We start from the raw sequence: 22821 nt of genomic DNA on the forward strand, positions 1-22821 counted from the left end.
CAGAGCATGTCAGTGATTGGAATGTTCTCTGTGTCACTTTGAATCTTACTTCATATTACACCAGCAATGACAGTGAACCACAATGTGATAATTAGCCTGACATTAGCTGTCATGGGAGCGAGCACATGTCCTCCATCATTCCCAACGATGTCATTAATCCAAACCGACACTGACACGGTTTAAAAGCTGCACTGAAATGAATGAGTCATCTCAGAGAAATCCAAAAGGAGCTTTGATCAGAAATCTTTTTGCGCAAAGTATAATTATCTATTTCCACAGAATAATTATATCTATATTTTAGCCATGCTAGTAACACAGGGATCATGATATCAGTCTGTTGGTTGGTATGCCACTTTGTTTGAGAGTCAAATAGCTTTACATTTGGAAGGACTGCTATTTGAAATTGGTTACAGACACTCGTAATTGATAATACAAATTTTCACTTAAAGGTACAGTTTGTAGAATTCAATGACAACTAGTGGTGAAGTTGCATGTTGCCGCTGAAAACCCCTCAACTCACCTTCCCCTTCTAAACATGAAAGAGAACCTGTGGTAGACTTCACTTGTCAGAAAAACTCAAAAGGTTTAGTTTAGTTAGTAAAACATGGCCGCCTCCGTAGAGAGGACCCCCTCAATGTAAATATAAAGTATTTCAATATAAAGGGCTCATTCTAGGGTAAAGAAAACAACAATTCATACAATTTTGATGAAACACACTAGTGAAAACATCACAAGAATTATTTTATATTCAATTTGTGCCAATAGATCCTTTTCACCTGAATCTTACACACTGGACCTTTAAATATCTCCTCATCTTTTTGTTGGGGTGACACAAAATTGTATATGGACATTCCTGGACCCCCGGTGCAACTAGATTGGCACCTAACCACAAAACGAATGACATTCCCTTTATCATTAGCTTTAGGTTAAATAACAAATGTTAATTCGCTGATACTGTTTTCTTTGCAAACTGATTATGTAGAGATTCATGAAGAGGAGGACATTGATGACATTTCATCACAGCATGTATTTATCTCTCCAATAACTTGATTTTTGTGTTGCATTCTCCATAGAGACACACATACTGTCCACGTGCACCTTTCCATCCCCTCTGTTGTCCCCTTTATCCCTCCCTCAGATTAATAAAACAGGCCCGTCCTGAGATAGACCTCAGGCCGCCTGATTGGTTTAGTCCAGTGTTAAGCCGGGGAAGCTTACGGGGCTTTGTGCCAATGGCTGGAACTGCTGAAGACCTGTATGGAAAAGTGTCGAGAGCTAGAATGATCAGCACCGTGCTGGTCAAGTTAGTAATGTAATGAAAAGAGGGCAGATAAGACTCAAGGGAGGGGGGGGGGGGGTTGCAGGAAAAACAGCCATAAATATAAACAAGGGAGTAAAAGGGACGTGGAGCAGAAAGGGCCGTAATGAGAACCAGAGCTAATGATGCTGCAGGGAATCATCAGTTCTGCTGTAACACTGGATAAACCATGAGATGCACTGCGAGGAGCTCAGGAGGGGAACAGAGACGTGAAAGCTGACAGGAATCAGGTGAAGATCAGATTCTCGCTGGAGACACAGCTTGGCATCGGAGTGAAGGATTAAGAAGGAGGAAACCCTCCTGCTGAACTGTTGTGGACAGGAGTGGCTGGCATTGCTGTACATGTTTGACTCACTAGTCATGGTGCATGTCAAGCGTACATGTGATTGAATGCACTCATGCAAAAGGGATAACTGGTCGGGGGGGCCGCAGCAGCAGCAGCTCCATCAGTGTGAGTGTGTGTGTGTTTGTGTGTGTGTGACACATTCTTCATCGTATCGGCTCGGGGGTAAATCTCCTCTCCCTCATTTGCAAATCGCTGGAGTGCCGGAATGCCCCGAAACAAAAGGTGAGTTCGCCCACATGGCTCTTCACTGCTACACATAATGTGTTATGTAATGATGCACATTAGCTCACTCTGTCAATTCATAATCAATGCATTCAAATTTACACTACAAATGTTTCCCTCTAAAGATTATTGAGTGTAGCTAAGATGAGTGAATGAATTTCTCTCACAATTGTCTGGTGTAATGTGATGCATCTTACTGTCTTGGTTTGCTTTACTTTTGCATTGATATTCTAAGAGCAGGGGGAAGAAACCTTATTTCATCTTCACACGAGGCGCGTGATGGAGAGGCAGGAAAACTACGCTGGCTGCCTGCGATGAGAGATAGATAAAGGGCAGGGAGAGATGTGGAGGAGAGGAAGGGTGATGTACGTACAAGGAGAGGTGCAGGCAGCAGCAGTAATGTTAAAGCATGTTCTCTCTGCCCTCTGCAGAAAATAAAAACCACTGCAGTATATCTCCCCCTCCCCAGTTTGCTGACCAATGATGTTTGGAGGTCAGACTCCACCGGCTCTGCCACCAGTGTCAGCCACCGACACGTAGCTCGTCAGTGATAACACCTCACAGGAAGGGGAGGGGACGACTGATTAAAACCAGTGCATCACACGCAGGAGAGAACACAGAGCAGAACATGCATGTGTTACGCTCAGTGTTCCTCATCAGGGTTTGTCCTCACAGTAAGGATGACTCCACCGTGTATGTGCACTGAAGACGAACGTTGTACTAGACACAGCAGAGTGAGCAGTTGGTGTCAGATGACTGAGATGTAGCATCCTTGAGAATTCAGTTTTGCACCCACATGGAAGCTTTTATCCCTGAGTGTGATTACTTGAACCCACGTGATAGAAAATCAACCAGACTTGCTGTCATTCTGAAAGTTATTGCAAAGGAAAACACGTAGTCAGCTGCAACTGCTGTGCAATTATCAACAGATTAATTATGTATACATGTTATTATTCTTTTTTCTTCAGTGTTTCTTGTTGGTACGTGCTTCTCATCACAGACTAGTACTCGCCAAGTGCTGACTTAGGTCTCCTCTCACTATTAGTGATCCTCAGGGGTGACAGGACGTCAATACTCGACTGGAATCAGCAGCATGGATCTACTACTATGCTGTTACCTCTCTGCAGTGCAGCTCGCTATAATGCAAAGAGACAACCCAGTGTGTCTGGGAGCTGCAACAGCAATTTTAGTTCCTATTACATTATTACTGATGAGAGTTTTTAAATTGCCTTTTCTGAACTGTAAAGTTGAATATTCATTCTACTTTTAGCTTAGTTTTGGGCAGCATCAACTGCAGAGAAAAATATTTTTTTCTGTAGCTGAAACTAATAATAGTTTCTGAAAATGGATAAAATTATGACACTTTCGCAACAAGAGCGAAACAAAACATTGAAGTTGTGGGCTGTAATGCAAAAAACAACAATTTGATAGAGACTAAAAAAGGGTCACGGAGCTCAGGGGATCTGCATTCAAATGCTAATCATCAATTGGTTTCTGCACAAGGACTTTATATAGATGGACAACATGTCTGTACTTCCTCCCACTATCCAGAAATAAAAACGCTGTCATGTTGAAGTCTCGCAGATGCACACGCGAGTCACTCTCAGCTGTCAATCATGACATTTCACTCAGTTTTTATAGCGTCAAATAACGAATTCTTAGCTCATCAGGAACACTTGAACATACATCAGAGTGATAAGAACTACCATAACTCTTTAACAAAAAATATTGTACTTGAACTTTTTGTTTGGTCCATGGCTCATCTGCTTATGATCATTACTGCAGCCAGCCACTAGGGGGTGATCAAGACACAGTTGATTGTAAACGTTAATATACTGTAAAACCAAGGAAAAGTGTTTGGAGAGTTTGTATTTATTTCCAATCCGACATCATCACGAATGTTGTTATAATATTGTTTTAGTTTCTCAGATGCTATTCACAGAAGGAGATCTGGTGTAATTTGTGTTTGCAGTTCTCAGACAGTGGTCTGAGCTGAGACAGCGGGGATTTGACCGTGTGCTGTGAAAATGCTGGGAGACAAGTTGGCCTTGTCAGAGGCAGATTACACCTTTCTAACAGCAGACAGTGGAGGGCAGGCAGCACTGTGTGCCAGCACCTTAAGCTTTGGCTACGACAGTCTGGCTGTGCCAACAATCCAGGCCTGTCAGTGATAGTTAGCAGACAGGACTTAATGCCTTCTTGATTTAAACAGAAGCCACGTGGATGGAGGAATCGCTGTGTAATAGCTTCTTTAAGCATATAAGGTTCTAAAAATAAAATAAAAAAAGAGGTGGTTAACTTCAAGTTACAGAAACTAGACCATGACAGAGATTTATTTAAAAGGCAAATTCCTACATTTATTAAATTCAAAGTAATTTAACATTCAAGACTATTTAGCAATTAAACAATGCTGTAAAAAAAATCTATCCTTACAACTTATTTTATTTATTTATTTATTTATTTATGTAATATTATTTTATTTTGTGGCTTTCATTTAATAATATAATACATCTTATTTACTGCACATCAACAACTGATTTAGAAAAAATACCTGTAAAATAATAAACGTACACCTTTTGGGGAGGGGGAGACTCTAATTATAGCCTCTAATTGAAAGGACAGACTAAGTATGAAAGAGGGATTGAAGGGGGGTAAGACACCCAGCAAGCTGCAAACTGGAATTGAACCTGTGGCTGCTGCAAACGACTGAATACAGGGTGCTCGATAACTCAAATATAGAGCTTGCACCCATATATACAGTACAGTGTAACAATGAAAATGTATGTGAAATTACTTGTCTGGGAAAGGTCAGATGTTTTCTGAGAGGAATGTGCTGGTGGAATATTAGTGTTGTCTAATGGAGACCAAAAGCACAAGTATGTTATGTGTCTAATGCAAAATAAACATTTCAAATTTTGATAGAATATAGTTAATTGTACCCGCAACAGTGTTTCAGCTGATAAATAAATAAATTTACACTCATGACATGTTCCTTTGTTCACCCTCTTTAATAAGTTCATCCTCTTTGGCTAAATACACAAATATTTCCCCGAGTCATGTGGTTAAAACTGATTTAGCGATTTAAGTCTCGTTTGATGGTGCAGCACTGTTACCAAAGAAGGAAGAGGGAGACTCTCGGGTCACATTCCTCTTCCTGAAAAACTCTGAGGCTGAACAGATCTGCTTTGGCCCCAACGAAAGCAGAACAATTTTCTACTGTCCATTACCATTATTTTCAATTTCCTGTTAAGTGTTTGTGCTAACGTTATGCTTACTGTGCTACTTAAGCTTTAAAATGGAAAGTATTTTGATAGCTCGATGACTGTGACAGCCGCATCGCGTTAGCTTCCTGTGTTGTTTGTTCTATTTAGAGGAAGCAAAAAAATAATTATCAATAATATTTGACTCCATCTCTCCATTCAAAATTTACAGGATTTTTCCATGTTTCCTCTCAACAGAGGAGCTTGTGCATTCATGAGTCTGAACCGATTAGAATCATCCACTGTCATCCACAAACTTGTGTCCCAGCACCGTTGCATATTTAGTCGTATTAACCTCCTCCTACGGGCTCCTAATGAAAGGACTGTCATGCTCTCCCCTCTGGCACTGCGGGTCTGATAGGATTAATTGAGCCATTACTTAATTACCGGCCACAAGAAGAAGCTGAAAATCTTTGAGGAGGATTTACAGCACTGCCAATATATCACACAGAGATTTTGAAGCTGATTTTTTTTTTTTCATAAATAACCTCCACTAACAGGCTCATTAGCAAGTAGATGAAGGAAGGAGCTGGGACTAATGCTGTGATTCTGTCGGCTCTATAAGCAAAGACCCAGCTGGTTTCTCCACTGTAGATATGCTACATCACATTCAATTCTTTGTGTCGGTTTTTCAATATGTTTCATGTTTTTCTGCAGAAAAAAATGTGCTGCTGTGAATTGCAGGCCATTTTTTTTAAATTAGACAATATAGCTGTCTAATTACTGGGGTTTGTGAATGTGTTTAATCAAGTGATACAGATAAAGAGCTGGAATGATCCTCAGTATAGAGCAAATACCTTCATTAAGGCTGAATAATTCTACAAATGATTTTCTGGTTCTTTTAGTAGAAAAAGAGAAAAGGAGGTAAGGATATTGTAAATAAAGTTTAAAGAAAGTGAAAGAGAAATCCTGGATCTGCCCTTTAACCTGCATCCCCACATATAATGGATTCTTCCAAGGCCCAGGCCTCCACCAGATTTAGCGGAAATTAGTTTAGTAGTTTCTACATAATCCTGCTGACAAAAAAAAATCAAACAAACACAAAGGGCGAACTGAGTGTGATTAACTCGACCAAGGCTAACGGCCCAACCCCACTATGTCTCCGATAGTGAAAAAATCCTGAATCCACCCTTTTATCCCCATCTTCTCCAAATTCCAACGTTTCTTCCTTCGATTATGCCCCACCACTCCACAAAATTTCATGGAAACCTGTGAAACCCAAATTTTTTTCGATACAAACTTAGCTAGAATAGCTGTAGATGTTAAAACACCGGAGCAGCTAATGTATGACTTAAAGCACAGTCTGACAACCAGTCAGGACCAGTAAGTTCTCTCCAATATAAACAAGCATGCCATCCAGCAGGACACAGTTATTATGGTGTTAGTCTCACATGCTTGCACATGTTTTTGTTTGTTTGGCGGTGTCACTAAAGGGTGTGTTGTTTGCGTAAGCTGAATGCAAAGTAAAATTGGGGTTTAATTCCGATCCCAGTCGTCCCTTAGATAAAACAAAATAAAGCTTAAGTGTAGTATGTGCGATTTCAGACCTTTTAAATGCAACCTTTGAACAGCAGAATTACATTTCATTCACAGCGTGTGCTTAATGGTGCCTTACAACATGGTCTGGCCGGCCCATAAATTCAGGTGCATCAGTTGGAACAGTTGTTAATACAGGAATGTCTGGCAGCCATCCCATCAGCATCCAGCTAAGTAACATTTCATCAGCCACAACAGCTCTTATCAATCCACTTAGCAGCCGCACAGGAGAGGACATGCTTACCCACGGTAGAGGGCACAGAGGTGGATGAAGTGCAGAGTAATATTAGAAATGCGTTCCAGAGAAGTAATTGTGTTTGAAAGACGCACGTGGGACACATGAAGAGGTATGTTGCATAACCGTCGTAAGATAATCCCCCCTTCATGACCTGATAAGGAGAAGGGAGAGAAGTGGATGAGGTTGTGAGCTCAAGGAGTCAGATTAGGAATTTCAATATCACTGTGCAGAGGGATGAACAGATCAAATGTAAGAATATCCCAATTACAGTAGTGAGATAACTTTCAATTCAATTCAATCAATATCTCTGCAGATATTTTACACAACATCTCAGGTCAGGGGTTTGGAAAAATCATTTTGAAAAAATTTGAGCTGTTGATGGAGCTGCAGGAAAAGTCAGGGGATCTATCCTCTAGGCACCATAGCTGTGCCGAATGTAATTCAAATATTGTGGAGACAATTTACTTGAAAACAAATATAAGTTTATGGAGTTATTTAATAGTTTTGCAGATCACCCCTGCCACACAGCTCAAGTATTTTTCTGTCTATCATAACACGCACAATCTTGACGTTTAGATTACCATTACATTATCATATGTAAAGATAGACAGCATGTTTGCTCCCCAAAAGTGAAGCCAAATCATCTATCAGCTGGCTGCAGTATAGGTAATAAAGTCAAAGAACACATCAAATACATTTTCGATTAAGAAGGCCTGTCATTTAAAATTGTTGTAATCACAATGATGTATGATGTACAGCTGAAACTGACTCGAGATTGGTCAAGTGTATGTATCAGCAGGGCCTCGCTGGTGTGGCTCCATCTCCTTGATTCCTAATGCAGACTACAAATGCAGAAGATTGAACCGTTCACATCCAGAATATTTTGGCTTCATTTCTGGATAAACGGGAGGAAGAGGAGATGTATCATCCATCTTTGTATACATCCGATGGTCTAGACAGGAACACCAATAATGATGTCAACTTGTGTGAGCTGAAATTGAGCCTGATTCTTGTGGATTTTATTCATGTGTCCTTCGCAGTGTAATTCGTTATTTTGTTATTCTTAATCTTCTCTTCACGATTCATCTCGACAATGAATAACGATGCTGTGCCAGCAGTGACATTGGCCTTTTCACAGTTTTTGATTGGTATAGCACAAAAGCCAGGGGTGAGTGTTGAGCTGGATGTACTAATTGTATTTTTTTATTTATTTTTTTTATTTGGGTGGTGGAGTGATGTTGGTTGGTTGGATTCAGGATTTATCCTTCACTCTCCGTAAAAGGTGTATCTATGTCAAAATGGCAGGCAGCCAACTGATCCTAATTAAGACAGATGTCTGACTAACTGCAACTGATGAGGGGAAAACCAGACTAATAAGGAAATTAAACAATACAGCGAACATGAAATTAAAAGCCTGCAGCAATAAACAGAAGGTAGTAGGTCGGCAAGCACCTTCCTAAGTGACAGAGTGGTGATGCCTGACTGTGACGTCAGCAGCCTTGATCTGTCACAGAACAGCCAATTGGCAGTTCACCTGGTCAGCTCTTAGACATCAAAGCATTCTGGAATATAAGTAGACGTGTCCTGATGTCACGGCCAGACAATGTCCCCATGCACTCATTTGCCCATGTCGTCTCGCTCAGCACCACTGTATTACTTTAACATTAGCCAGACAAGTGGACCTCAGTATCAGCTGTTCCAAATGTGGAACCTCTTTGGAGAGCAACGGTGGAAAGATGTGAGACAGTGCCACGGCTCAGATAAAAGAGTTATTTTCTCACAAGATCACTGTGCCAGCCTGCTCTGCTTTATTGTGGTCTATTCTAGGAGAGGCTGTGGGGGTGTGGTGGTAGTGTATGTTCGGGCTTGGACTTTAGATAATTGCAGCCGTGATGTGGAATTAGAATAGTTGTTGTCGCCATAAAAACACAACACATGCTTGATGATTTAATGCACTCTAAGATAAGGCTCATGTTGTCATCCTAAAAGGGAAATACTATAATGGAGCACTCACTTGTATGTGTTGGTGGCTTCAATGGAAAGGCCGCTCATTCACTTTGAATAGAGTGACGTCATGCATTGTCAATCTGCATTGTGCTGCCCTTGCTTTGCTTTAGTTGCATCTCAGGTGGTAGAAGGAGGAAGAACCTGGAGCTGAACATTATATAGGTTTGGATGGAGGGTTGGAGTTTAGTACCTCGGCCAAGGAGATTTTCACCCTTTATGTATGTTTGTTTGGAGGCAAGATTACTGAAAAACAACTGAACGGATTTCCATGATACTTGTTGGAAGGATGCAGTATGAGTACAGGAAGAACCCAGTAAATTTTGGTGTAGGAATGCGCTTGACTGAGTACCATTGTAGTGTACTATTCCATGTACTTCCCTTTGCATGGACTGCTAGCATGACAGGTTAGCATGAAAGTCAGCTATGTTACGTGTCCTGTCTGTGGTTGTTGTTGTCATAACGATCGCACCAGCACCAATTGTCAGGCCCGCCCATGGTCAAGCATTAAAGGTTCAGTGTTTAAAATTTAGTGGCATCTAGTGGTGAACTTTCATGTTGCAGCTGAATACCCCTCACCTCACCCTCCCCTTCCAAATGTGGATTTAATTTAGTCTGGTACATATCCAGAAAATACTTGTGAGGAACCCTTAACTTCAGGCAACCTCGGTATATTTTGCATCCAAGGCTAACTTTTTGATTGCTCTCCAGTCATTACATGATATATACATTAAATTAACACTGCAGCGATAGCCAACTCTACAAGAAATGCTTAAAGCCATATCAGGCTTTAAGGTACAGATTCCTGTATATGTAGTTACACATCCATCTTCACTGTGTCTGGACCTGTTTCACCAGTGGGCCACTGCCTACCAGATATAACGTATTGTCATCGTCTTCCCTGCCCCCGTCAGAGTGGATTGCTGAGAACATGTCTGTGGATAGCGCAGGGGCTATAAAAAGGCAAGGTACTTGACAACAGTAAGATTCATTAAGGGTGGCCTATACTGCACATAAGAGGCAGTGATAAAAGACCACAACACATGCATGCACGAGTACACACCCACAAAATCACACACACATAAATAAGCTCCACACGCACAGATGTTGTCTTGTTGACACCCCACAAAGGTCAGCTATCAATAACAGTCTAAATCTGTATCCCTTTTATGTTGGCAGAAGAGAGGGGCTTTTTTATGCATGTGTGAACAACAAAATTACTCTGTGGATTTAAAAATGATAAAATATTTGATTTGAATATAACTCAAGATTATATGGATATCTAAGATGGCATTTCATAGTGAGTTTCTTGCAGCATTAAACAGTAAAACATGATGCGCAATATGCACTTACATTAAATAAGCTGACAAGGAAATCTATTAAACCAGGTAATCCACATATTAAAATCAGTTTATTCTTCTTTTATCATTTGTAAACAACGTACTTTATTTTATGCAAGCGGTGATTGTATTTAGAATGCAGGTTCTGTGGCTGTGTTACTGATCATATTGGCTTTTCAATTTAACAAGACAGTGAAATCTATCACAGATCTGAACAGGTGAAACAGTACTATAGCCATTACTGTAGCCAAAAACTACTGAAGTATAATTTTCAACATACAACAGAATCACATTTTGGCTTCTTGTCTATTTTCATATTAGGTCACAAGACCGTTTGTAAGTGCCCTTGAAAGGTTTCAAAAATTCATGAGTAGTGGGGCTTTTTCTCCCATTGTTTGTGATGCTGCACTGAGACATCACATATGTAATTATTGCAAAGGAGAGATGGATAGATTGATTCTGTCCGGAACCTGTTGGTTTATCTTTAAGACAAGATGCCAAATGCAAAAAACAATACAATGTGCTAAATGTTCAAATGTGTTTTCTCCCATGGTCGCCGGGTATTTAGCATTGACTGTTATGGACAATGATACAGTCTGTAAATAATTTAAACGCTGGTATGTGTGAGGGAGTCAGACAAACATGGGGGGGAGGTTGATTTAATTCCCCAGCTAATTAAGCCATCAAAAGTCAAAACGCACCCTGTGGTGTGTCTCAGACCAGGATAACATCTTGGGGTCCAGTCAGGATCTTTCCTCCTGATCCAGAACTGGCTGAAGCGTTCTGTATTCTGAGATGTTTTGTTTACACTTTGGTGCAGGGCTGGGATTCCTTGATCTTTGAGCTACCTCATGGTGGATGTTGCAATAAAACCCCCACAGCCAAGCTCCACAGGGCAAACTATTGCAAACCAGCCACGTTGTTCTGCCTCAGATTCCATCTCCAGACATTAAAGGTTCAGTGTGTAGAATTTACTGACATCTAGTGTTGAAGTTGCGTGTTGCAGCTAAATACCCCTCACCTCACCCTCCCCTTCCAACTATGAAAGAGAACCTGTGGTAGCTTCAGTTGTGAAGAGAACCCAACCACCCTCGACTTTGAAATTCAAAGTGGCTGCGCCGTGTATCAGCACTAGTGAAAGTTGTAGTTTGTATTGCTATTTAGCACTTCTATCTTAAATGTGTTGAACAAGTAGTACTGTCCAATTACTGTCTGTGGTTGGGTTACTACAGTGCTAGTTTGTGTGAAATGCAGCGTATTGCTTTATCGTGAACTTAAACGTTGTTCCTGTGCAACTGGAACGCTATCAACTGAGGTTATCCGGCTGCAGCGCCTTGCCCGAGCTCTGAGGTGTAATGGAAAGCGGCATAAAGTTCTACGGTTAAGAAAACTACATTTCGTAAAATTCAGACGATCGCACAGACGAGTGAAAACTTCACTAGGTTTATTTCATATCAAATTAAAAATCCCTTTCACACTGAATCTCACACACTGGACCTTTACAGAGTCACTCAGCTGCGGGCCCCTGAGCTGTGCACTCACTTCCGGTGTGTCCTCTCTGTCCCGCACTGGCTGAACCGCGGGCGTTGCCATGGCGACACGAGGACCCAATGAGGAGCTCGCGGTGAACTGTTGCTGAATGGAACTAACAAGAGGCCATTTTGCGCTCGGGGCCACGGACATCATCCAGAAATAATAATAATAATTAATAATAACGACGGACTCGAGGGGCAGGCTCGCGACATTTTCGGGAGAGGACGCGGTTGGTGCCATGCGGTGACCGAGCCTCCTCCTCCTCCTCTGCCGCCGCCGCGTCGCCACTTCTTCCTGCTCCCTGGAGGGTTTGTGTCTGAGGAGGAACAGGGAGGTGTGAAAGGGAGGGAAGAGGGGGGGCTTCACCGCATTGCTACCCGACCCTTGGCTCTCCTCTGACCCCCGGCGAGGAGGAGGAAGAGGAGGAGGAGGAGGAGGAGGAGGGAGTCAACATCCATGCGCGCTGACAAACAGGTGTACGGTTTCATCACCGGGACGCGGCGCTAGCTAACGAACCGCCACCGCCGCTGCTTCTTCGGCTGTTTCTCCGAGTGAGGACCCCCGGAGGCTTCACACGGAAGAGACCGGACACCTGCTGACATGTTGCGGGATTAAAGGAGCGAAACCGCAGTCGTTTTTTAAAAAACAAGGTAGGTACCCGCACTGCTGTTGTTAAAGATGGGGGGGGGGGGGGGGGGGGGGCTACGGATCCACCTTTCCCTCCGCGGATGTGACCCTCAGCTAGCTTTGGTGTTTTACAACCATCGTGTGGTTGATCTCAGTGAACCAGCTCATCCTGGATGCGGCGAAGTCGAGTCTGTTTCCCCCTTACAGTGCATTCCAGTGGGCTGGCTGCTGTGTGCGGGGCTTTACTGGAAGATGCGGGCAGGCAGGGCTGCTGAAACCACCGAGCTTTTAAATGAAGCTGTGTGGGAAAGAAGGATATTGCTTAACACTAGAGAGAGAGAGAATAAAACACGCATGTGTCCATTAACAAAGAGCCGGTTTGATTGCAATAAACAGGAATTGAGAGATCCATGTTTAACCTACATCCTAAATGCTCCGGATAATCCCTATTGTTGTACAGTGGAAGTGCTCCCACAGGGTTTTCTGACAACACAACTCTACAGTAAGCTCATTACTGCTCTACCATTAATGTACATTTTCGCAATTTGAGAAAACAGGACCCCTTGGGGTTTGTTGTGAGTCATTTTTGTGTGTCTGCTTTTTTTTAAATAACCCTACAACACACCTACACATGAGTCAGGTGTGTGTGCAGGCCAGTTCCTCAAGGGGGGAAACTGTAAAGTCAATATTGAGGTTGAGTTTTTCCTCATTCCTGCTGATGCTTGTTGCCTTCAAATCAGTCTCTCATTTATAAGGAGCTAGAGAGAAAATCCATGGGTTTTGTGCAACAGCAGCAGATTTTCATTCACATTTGTTGCAGTGCAGCCTTTGTCTTCTCCAGCTTCACATTTAGTAAGATAGAGTTGTCCCTTATGTTTCTGCATGTGGTGCTACCAACTATCAGGTTTGGAAGAATGATGCAATCATGAAAAACTAAATAAATGCCCAGCAGCGATGGACGGTGTCTGCAAAACCCATTTGAATGCTGGGAGAGCTGGGAGGTGTCCAGGATGCACAAAGTGTAACACTATCACTCCGGGAACCTCATACCACTCCCAGGGCAGCCTACCTGTCCTGTGAGTATGTGGTATATCTCTGTGTGTGTAGACATCATTTTACAGCTCTGTGATGTTAGCATTTTATTTATTTATACATCTGCATGCTTTTGTGTGTGTGTGGGGGGGGCAGGAAGCCACACAGCAGGATCCATCATGGCAAGCAACAGTTGGACGCTATCTGTCTCATGAGGGGCTGCTGCACCAATAAACAGCTTCCCATAGAGGCTTAAATATACACACTCAGTGTGCGATCATTGCATTTTGACTTGACTGATGGCCAGAGAGTGTGTCTCTGTTAGCGTTAACTCAGTTGCACCTGCCAGTTTAGAGTTTCTGGTAGAAAGTGCCAAGGCAGGTCATCAGGGAATAGGAGAATGTGATTCTTTTTGAAAGTAAAGACCATAATAGAGGTTTACTCTGTTAGTTCACTTTCTTTCTTTCTCTCGGTCTCACACACATTCCTTCTCATTTCCTTTTGTCCTTTATTTCCTTGTTTTGGTGTCCCCTCTTTTCTCATTGTCCCTTGGCTGCCTCCTTTATCTATCTGTCTCTCTGCCCTTCTTCAGAGGCTGAAGTCGTGGCTCAAGTGTTGTGTGAAAAACTAATTCTCAGTTTTACTGATACCGCCTGCAGGACATGCCTGCTTCCTAAGCTTTCTTAGTGACCAAATCCTTAAGAGCTTCCTGAGCCGTTAGGTGATTGTTACCTAAACTGCTCAACTTTGCTGAACTGCTGAACCAGGTCTCTTTTCTGAAGATATTAATTTGTTTTTGACAGAGGAAATATTTTCAGGATGATCAGTGATTCTTGGCTAATGGACAAGATTTGGGTGTTGGACACAATTCTCAATGAGATAATTATGAAAAACTAAAAACTGGCTACCAACATCCTATCTTGCTGAAATAGGTTCGATATTGGATTTTGTTGTTACTGCTGTAATCGTTGCATGTTCTTTTTGTGCTTTTAATTGTTGCGGTTAAAAGAATTAGAAGTAAATACTTTGAACTTTAAAACTTCTCAAAGCCGTGGATAATCAGATGTGTTGTGAGCTGTGAACTGTAAACATACTTGTTATGTATTATGTCTCTTACTGGAGTATTCCACTAAAGGGCCCACAACAGAGATTAGAGAATTTATGAATTTGCATTCTATATATGAAAACATGGTGACAGGTTAGCCTGTGGTTACCTCTGAGTTTATAGCAGGAAAAGCGACATGTCATGATAATGGTGAAAACTGATGCACCAAAACAGACGTAGGATTTCCGAGGCAGCCATGATGACTATGTGTAGTTAAAAGCTATCTCCAGCATAACTTGAGCCAAGTGACCAACGTTTAGTTAGCTTTTTTACATTCCTGTATTTACTGGCACATCCTTCCAACCAGGGTCCTATGATTTTCAGGTCTATTCTTGAACCTAAATATAATTTCTGTCCCTTCTCTTTGAATGTATCCCTTACATCAATTTTATAAGAACAAATACTAGTTTACCAGAGCACTACAGAAAGGTCGAACTTAAAAAAGTCTCTAAGTAGTAGAGGATTGGGATATACTTTAAACTGATTAGCAACACAACACAGAGGGATTAATTAGTCTATCCTGCTAAGCCAGGACAAAGACTACCTTTAGCACCTGTGTAGGTCAGAATTAACAAATGCAGTCTCCTACACTTCAGATGACGTTAGAAGAATGTTTGGAGGAACATGTGCAGAATGATATTTCTGTTCTTTCAAACAAAAACAACTGCATGTACACCACTTGATTTTGACACAACTGTAGTATTCAACCCATCGCAGAGCAAAACCCACAATTCTCAAAGGTTGGGGGTGAAGCTAAATGCCATGGTTCATCCTGTAGCTATAATAACTGAAGAAGTGACTCTTTACAATGTCTATTAGAGAGCTCTGAAAGGACTAACAGTTCTGTTCAACCTTTTGAGATCATGGTTTACTTACTTTTGTTTTCTTAAATTACATGTAATAAATCTGTTAACCATGAGATCACATGTCACATTGGAGTTCCCAGCTCATATTCTTCGGCACTGAGTGTCGTTCCAAGTGAACAAAATTTTGGCGCTGTGCCTGCTGCACAATATTTGCAGATTTATTTTTTCCTTTTTTGATCTGCTCTCAGGTTTGAGTGTTTTCCAGTAAGTGACACTTACTAATGTGTACATGCACCCCTCTCCATGCTTTTTATATCCTGCCACTTACTTGAGTGGAAATGGCAGGGCCTTGCAGAAGCTGATAATGAATTAGGTGCTGAAACTGTATGAGTGAGACCATGTCGACGCGGCCGCTGTAGTCCAGAGTGGCTCATAGGTCAAAGTGTCGGTGTGTTTGAGTGTGAGTGTGTGTCACTTGCTATAAAAATAGTTTGCTCTGGTACTTTAATGAGATCATTCCTATGCTGCTGCTGTGTCATGATGGTTTTTAATTGTTTTTATAAATCAGGAGGAGATGATCAAAGTCACATCATAGTTCAGATGAAAGAGGGATGTGATCTAGATTTGTAAAATGTCGTAAAATTTTGGGTAATGTTTCTTCAGATGTTGATGGGGCTTTCGTTGATCATCGTTTGAAAGGTCAGAGTAGGTTAAAGGATCATGTCTTCAGTAAAAATATAATATTTCATAACTAAACTCAAATACTTTATTGGTCCCCTGATACTCTTCTGATTCTGGCCCCAAGGCTGCATCATTGGCACCTGTCACTTGTCAGCTTTTCACCATAGCTCGCTGATCCCTGGCACGAGACCAGAAAATTCTCGGGGCCAGCTGCCATTCGATCGTGTCTGTTGACACACTGATCACTGTAGTGCCTGTGAAGATGGGATTTTTACATTACCACTTCATCATTTGCACGATGAAAGCAGACACAGTCAGTGTTGATCTGGGACAACTCAACTAAGTCCATTAGTACGTGATTTAAAGGTTGACTGCAGGTTGACCGCACACAAGTTTAGTGTTTGACTCTTGTGGCTTCATACATTTAAAGAAACATGCTGCCTACCCAGTTACTCTTATTCCCCCTGCAAAGGTGGTTGGTTGGTTTATTTGTTAGCAGGACTAGACAAAATCTATTAAACGGATTTCCATGAAACTTGGTTGAAGAATGGGACCTGGGCCAAGAAATGTTTTGGTGTGGATGCTTTTGGTAATTGGTAATTTTGGTATCGTCACAGGGAAAAATAGCCGGATGTTGTTAGATGAAACTCTTGCCTCTTTACTGCCTTCTAGTGGATGTAATTCAACAACATAAAGGATGGAAGTATGTGGGTAGTGGTGGTTACACTGGTTGAAATGAACGTATTACTTTTGGCACATAAAGGCAGCATGAATTAGCCTTATGTCGTAGACTACAGACTATTTTGTTTTCTTTGCAATCCAAAGAAAGGCGGTGGCCAAAGATGATAAAGTTATTAATGTTCATTCTGTGTTACATCGAATGAAACTAAAATTATGTACGGCAACAAGAAAAGAGGCAACATCATGAACTGTAATGGTCATAGTTTGAATCAGTTGTTTTGGCTATCCGCTTTCGTTGGGTCACTACTCAAAAATCTTATCAGCCCTCTCCTTGCCTCTAATGAAGCTGCATTTCCATGAGTTTCCTTTTGTAGAGAATGCGCAACACTTTCCACAGTTATTAGTGAGTTGCTGATTTTTGTGCCTGTTTGTTTATTGTCAAGTGCAGGTGTGAAATCAGGAGGTGGAAGTCGTCCAAATAGCATATTGCACAGTAGCTGCCTGGCTGGTTTTAGGTATCCAGTCTCTAAATAGGAGTACTAATAGCAGGCGTTACATCATCATTCTGGGAATAGCAGGGAGTCTGGGGTCTAGAGGTGCTTCTGGGTGACCTCTCTCCTGTGTATATTCAGCCCTGTGTGTGTATGTGTGTGGTCATTTCCAAATATACATTCCCATATGGATTACACAGCAGTAAGATTATTAATGACACAGGTGAGTGGGAATAAAATAAGTCTGTATATTTTTACAGCCTGCACGTGCACATGGCTCATTTGTAATAAAAATGAAATAAATAAAAAGGTAGAATGGACTGTTTGGGCTTGTCTGTGTGTAGTCATGTATATTGGCCAGTCTCAGAGGGACCCTTTTTGACAGACAATCAAAGCATCAGCAACAGAAAGTGAATGAAAATCTCACGTGAGAAGAATTTGACACTCTTGTCAGTTTCCGTGTGGAGTAGGCTACTTTACATAGCACCACAGTGACGGCACTGGCTACTGTGTGACATTAAAGCCCAGGAGGAAAGATGGAAGTGCGGAGGCTCTCTAACACCCCCTCTCTGTCTGCTCACAGCCACTGCTATCCACAACCACAGTCCATGTATGCATGCATAACCTGTCAAAGGTGATCTTACCTGGTGTAACCTTTCAATAGAATCACAAAATGTATCTGACAGCGTTGTTGTTTTACAGTGAGGGAATGTGTGCGTATAGAAATAGCCTGACTTTGCGTGCATGAGTGTGTGTATATACTGTGAGCTGTGGTATGCATGCATGCAAACGTGTGCGTGTGGTAAAATAGAGATAGTCAGCCATGTCACTTAGCCCCCACCCATCTACACTGGGGGGTAACTTTCCAGTCTCATAGACGAGCATGCCTGAGTCTGAAAATAGCTGTATCTGATCACGGCTTCACCCAAACAGGGAACTACTCTTTCCCTGTCACTCCCTCTCTCTGGCTCTCTAACTTTCTCCTCATTCTGTTGTCTCTGTGCTTCCCAGGCATTAAACGGGAGAAAGATCTGGGAATAAAGCTTGACCCGGAGGAGAGACTTAACCCTGAGCAGAGAGCAGAAGAGACAGGGCTTTCACCTCCTTGCTCACCTATACCTGACTCTACTTAGCAAGTCTCCAGTCTGTTGATTTTATGACGGTAAGAGTTAAATTTTCACAGCTTGACTGTTGCACCTGCACTCTGCTGGATGGGAGGTCACATTAGGTTAGGTTTAAATGGCTCAGAGGATTTGGAACTAAGTTATATGAGTTTTTTTTCATGACCTAATTGAGCACAACTTTATCATTAAATTCAAGTTTTTAAAAGTTGATTAGGAGCTCATTATTGACTAATCCAACAAAAATCTTTATAAAAATCTATCTCAGTTTTATTTGTTTTGAAGATTTGCTTGAAAGTCATGTTTAAGACAACACACAAACACAGATGTAATAGTGCTGCTCATGTGTGTATATTTACTTGCTGTGGAGACATTGATGCTTAAAGGAGAATGCAAATTAAAAGAGACCTAAATAGTTTTTACAACCCAAACACTAACAGTAAATTATACTTAACTGTTCCACCAAAACCCACAATTATATAGCCAGAGTACGATTTGACATTGGAAATATTGTCAAATAAAAACAATGGTTTGTACCATTCACCTCAGAAACAACTTGGATTATAGTCTTGAGGATTTAAAAATGTGTCTATAAGAATTATGTGAAAATATGTCTGGGCACTATTAATCAAAACTTCATGTATACAGCATTCCCCCCCCCCCCATATTCTTGTATCTTTATGGACTAAATGTGTAGAAATGTTTAAGTTCACTCCCCCAAAACCCACCTCTTATCTTATCCCATAATTTTGCCCCAGAATCTCATTTCCCTCCCTCTGTCTCTTTTACATACTTCCATCTCTTGTTACACCCTTTTTCATGGTCTCCTCTTTCGCACTCAACAAAAGCCATGTACCAATCCCTCCATTAAGGCCAGTCTCAGAGGTGTTTTGGAATGTCACCTTGACCCCTTGGGTACACAGACAGGGGTGGTTCCCAGCCTTTCGGTTCATTGCACGGTGTGCTTGGTTTGCTTTTACCCGGATCTGACATGCAGAGAAACATTTGTCTGTTGCTGTAAACAAAGTTTTTTTTAATCGCAATTTGATATTATTGATACATAAAAATAAATAAATCCAGTACTAGCAAAACTGAATTAGTTTGCTGAGGTCTGTGGTGCTAATGTAAAATGTTTTAAAATTATTTGGGACAGATTTGGCTTGATGGCTTGGCTGGATCTGTAAGATTCATTATATGTGTCTAGGAAGTAGTTACTCTGCTGGAGAGAGTTTAAAGTAAGTCATGTTTGAGAACAGATTTATTTGCGGTGTTCAGATATGTGTGCCCTGCAAAGCCAGGAGTTTACCAGGGCTCTACAGAAAGACTTTTCAGCAACTTGAAAACTTGTAATCCCTTATTTCTGTCACTCGGTTGTGACCCTCTCCTCCTCATTCCTCCCTGATATGTGCTATTTGTTTAAAAGCTAATGTACGAAAGGACAAAGACATTCAGCAGCTGCCTTCAGGCCCTTGAATTTCAGCCTGACGTACGATACTCTCAGTAAACCAACATCTTTCTCACTCTGACATGCATAATACCCTTTAAAGATTTATTTTCAGATACAAAAAGGGAAAGATATGTTGATTCACGGTTACTGTGAACTCTCAAAGTGGAAAGAGGTTCGTGTTGTAATGTCCAGTGACCCTCATGGAAATAGATGAAACTGAAACATTTACTGTTTGGACTCTGAAGTTCACCATTTCTACGTTGAATTTTTATGAGTAACAAATGTGATAATATTTCCTCATGCCTGACCTACGGAGATTCCACGGATACATTTTCCTGATAGTCTGGACGACCTTAGAGGGTAAGGGGTCCTGTCTAATGGCAGTAAATATAGCACCCCTGCTAATCAAACTCCTCTTATCTTCAACCTAGACACTTAACACTGGTACCTGGGGAATCCAAACTATGCATGGGGAATGCAATCTTAGTAGCAGCTGATAGCTATTCAGCTTGAGTGCACCTCTTACCTAAAATGTGCAGACAAGTTTTATTTTTTGTTTATTTCCAAGTCCAAGTTCCTCTCCAAGATATCAAATCATTCTACATGATAATCTTCAACAGGATATCAATAAGTTGTTGAAGTGTATGGATGTATGGATTTATTGTTTCACCATCCTCATCCTTTAGACAGGTGTTTACAATAGCATTGTTTGGAAAAAAAAAAATCCTAATCTTTCCATTCTCCTAAAAGACTCCTTCATTAGCCGACTAACAACTTCTCTTAATGATCAGACAGGGCCATAAAATCCCACATATGATTTACTGTTGCTTTCTAGACTGGGTTCAAATTAGAGTAAAAGTAATGAGAATATAGAACTGAACTAGAATTGTACTCAGAGAACGTACCTCCGCCAAGGTCGGACAGTCCCCTTATGAAACCATATTTCAACCCACTTGGTCTGGGTTTTTATTTCCATCTGCACCAAATTGCACACACTGAAAAATATCAGTCCCTTAACATGCCTGATTTTTTTCATCAAGATCCATGAATTACAAATGAAAATGTTGCAGTATTTTTTTTGTTCCATACTGCATCCTTCCACCAAGTTTCATGGTAATCCATGGAGTAGTTTTGCGTAAACCTACTAACCAACAAACGAGCAAGCGGATGAAATCATAACCTACTTGGTGGAGAAAGTTACACATAAGAATGTGTAAAATAGATGTCATTTAGTTAGATGTTGACTACAAATATTCTATTTTCAACTGAAAGTACTTATTCTCCTTTGACTTTCCCATTTGAAAAAGATGAAGTCATCATTGAATCTCAGCTATAACCCAAAGCCAAACTGTCTCGTCAGGAAAAGCTCATGCTTCATCTTTGAAATTGCTTTGGCGTTCAGCTCCATGTAACACTGTCTCTCCACTCTCTTGTCCAATCATCTCATTGTAACTGTGCCTGTATTAGCTTGTTGTGTTTGTCTTGTGTAGCCTGTGGTTCTACAGGGTTGTAATCACCAGCCTTTAATACCGAGCTCTACGTGTAGTGCACTAATCTTGGCGAAGAGGAGATGAAGCAGATCTGAGGTGTTGTTTGCTGCTGATGCTCAGTGTCCCCAGAGAGCTTTAGCCAGACAGTTTACATAACACTACATGCCAATATCGGCCCCTTTCTATTTTCAATAGTGTGTAATTCTTTTGTGTTTGTTTCATCAAACATATTCCTTTTGATAATCTCCCTCTTTTCTGTGATCTATAAATTGTTATTTGATTCGCATTTTTATCCAGTTCCTGTCCTTGCTCCTTCTTTCTCTGTATCTTCTCCTCGCAAATGTCAAAGTGAGCGCAGCTCCAGTTCTGTATAGAAATGGTAAGATAACAAACTCACAAATTGTCACATCCAATTCACTCCTCTCCTCCGATAGCCCCGACTCACAGTAGCGGGGCTTGTGTTGCATAATTGCATTAGTGCGCTCAGGCTAGTGGCTCTGCTCGTTAGTGGGGTTGTGATGCAATCTGTAGAACACACGGGCCTCTGTTGTTTGCAGTATGGACAGTGAGTGGGCACGCAGGGTAAGTGTATTGACCAGTCCTATCCATTCATACAGCCAGAGGGGGGTCTGCTAATGAGTGGCAAGGTTGAACAAACAAGGCTGATAACAAGAGACTTTGTTGGAAATGGCTGTTGTTCAACCTGTGGCAGTAACGTGGTGGTGAAACAGTTACAGGGTACTGATAAAAAAATGACTTGTGTTTAACAAGCAGGAACATTGTACTTGTGTGAAAGAAGGGTTTAAAACTGAGCTTTACATTTAGACTTGTTTCTCACTTTTTTCTGCTTCCAACAAGGTTATGTTTTACCTCTGTGTGTTGGTTTGTTTTGTTTGTTTGTCAGCAAAACTTTGCAAAAAGTACTGAATGGATTACCTCTGAAAGAACTCCCTAAAATATGAGGTAGATCAGAACAAAGGGGCAGATCCAGGATTTTATTTTTCACTTTCTTAAGCATTGATTGGGTGCAAGAACTTGGTTGTGAACCTTCAGTCTATAGTTACTTAAAAAATCAAAGTCACTTCCTTATGTCTAATGTATAATTAAGATGAATAGGTCAACTGTACTATATTGCTACTTGACTCGACTGGCTGTCAACCCCCATTAGTTGATTAACCTATCCAAGAACAAAGTTTGAAAATAGGAGACAAGGGACGGGTTGTCTTGCAACAGCTGATGTAATGCTCCACTGCCCAGGGACTCTCAGGATTTACCAAGAGGTATCGAGTTTCTTCTGCTTGTAATGGCGTTAAGTATTAAGTATTATTTGTAACAAGACTGTCAGTGTTTCATGACTTGCTGTGATTCAACATATAGAATGTAGAATTACAGAAATCTATTCTGTGAAACCTGAGGTGTTGCAGTTGTCCTGCTCCTGTTATATCACTGGTTTATACGATGTCAACATGTTTCATGTCCGACATGACGGCTTGAAGCCCTAGAAATACTTGAAACTGTAAAATAGTGTCCACTTGAAGCACAA

The 22821-nt window shown here is 41.3% G+C and overlaps 1 protein-coding gene across 4 annotated transcripts in view; it reads left to right on the plus strand.

Moving 5' to 3' along the window:
- The first annotated feature begins 11855 nt into the window (after nt 1-11855).
- Nucleotides 11856-22821, plus strand: part of sorbs2a (sorbin and SH3 domain containing 2a) — a 46155-nt gene continuing 35189 nt past the window's right edge. For 2 of the 4 annotated variants that reach the window (XM_069529909.1, XM_069529910.1), the window contains exons 1-2: nt 11856-12447; nt 18232-18382. The gene's annotated coding sequence lies outside the window, so the exon portion shown is untranslated. The remainder of the gene's footprint in view (nt 12448-18231; nt 18383-22821) is intronic. The other 2 variants (XM_069529907.1, XM_069529911.1) reach the window with 2 other exon arrangements.

The sequence above is a fragment of the Paralichthys olivaceus genome, chromosome 8 (assembly GCF_024713975.1).
Source record: "Paralichthys olivaceus isolate ysfri-2021 chromosome 8, ASM2471397v2, whole genome shotgun sequence".
In the NCBI taxonomy this organism is placed as follows: domain Eukaryota; kingdom Metazoa; phylum Chordata; class Actinopteri; order Pleuronectiformes; family Paralichthyidae; genus Paralichthys; species Paralichthys olivaceus.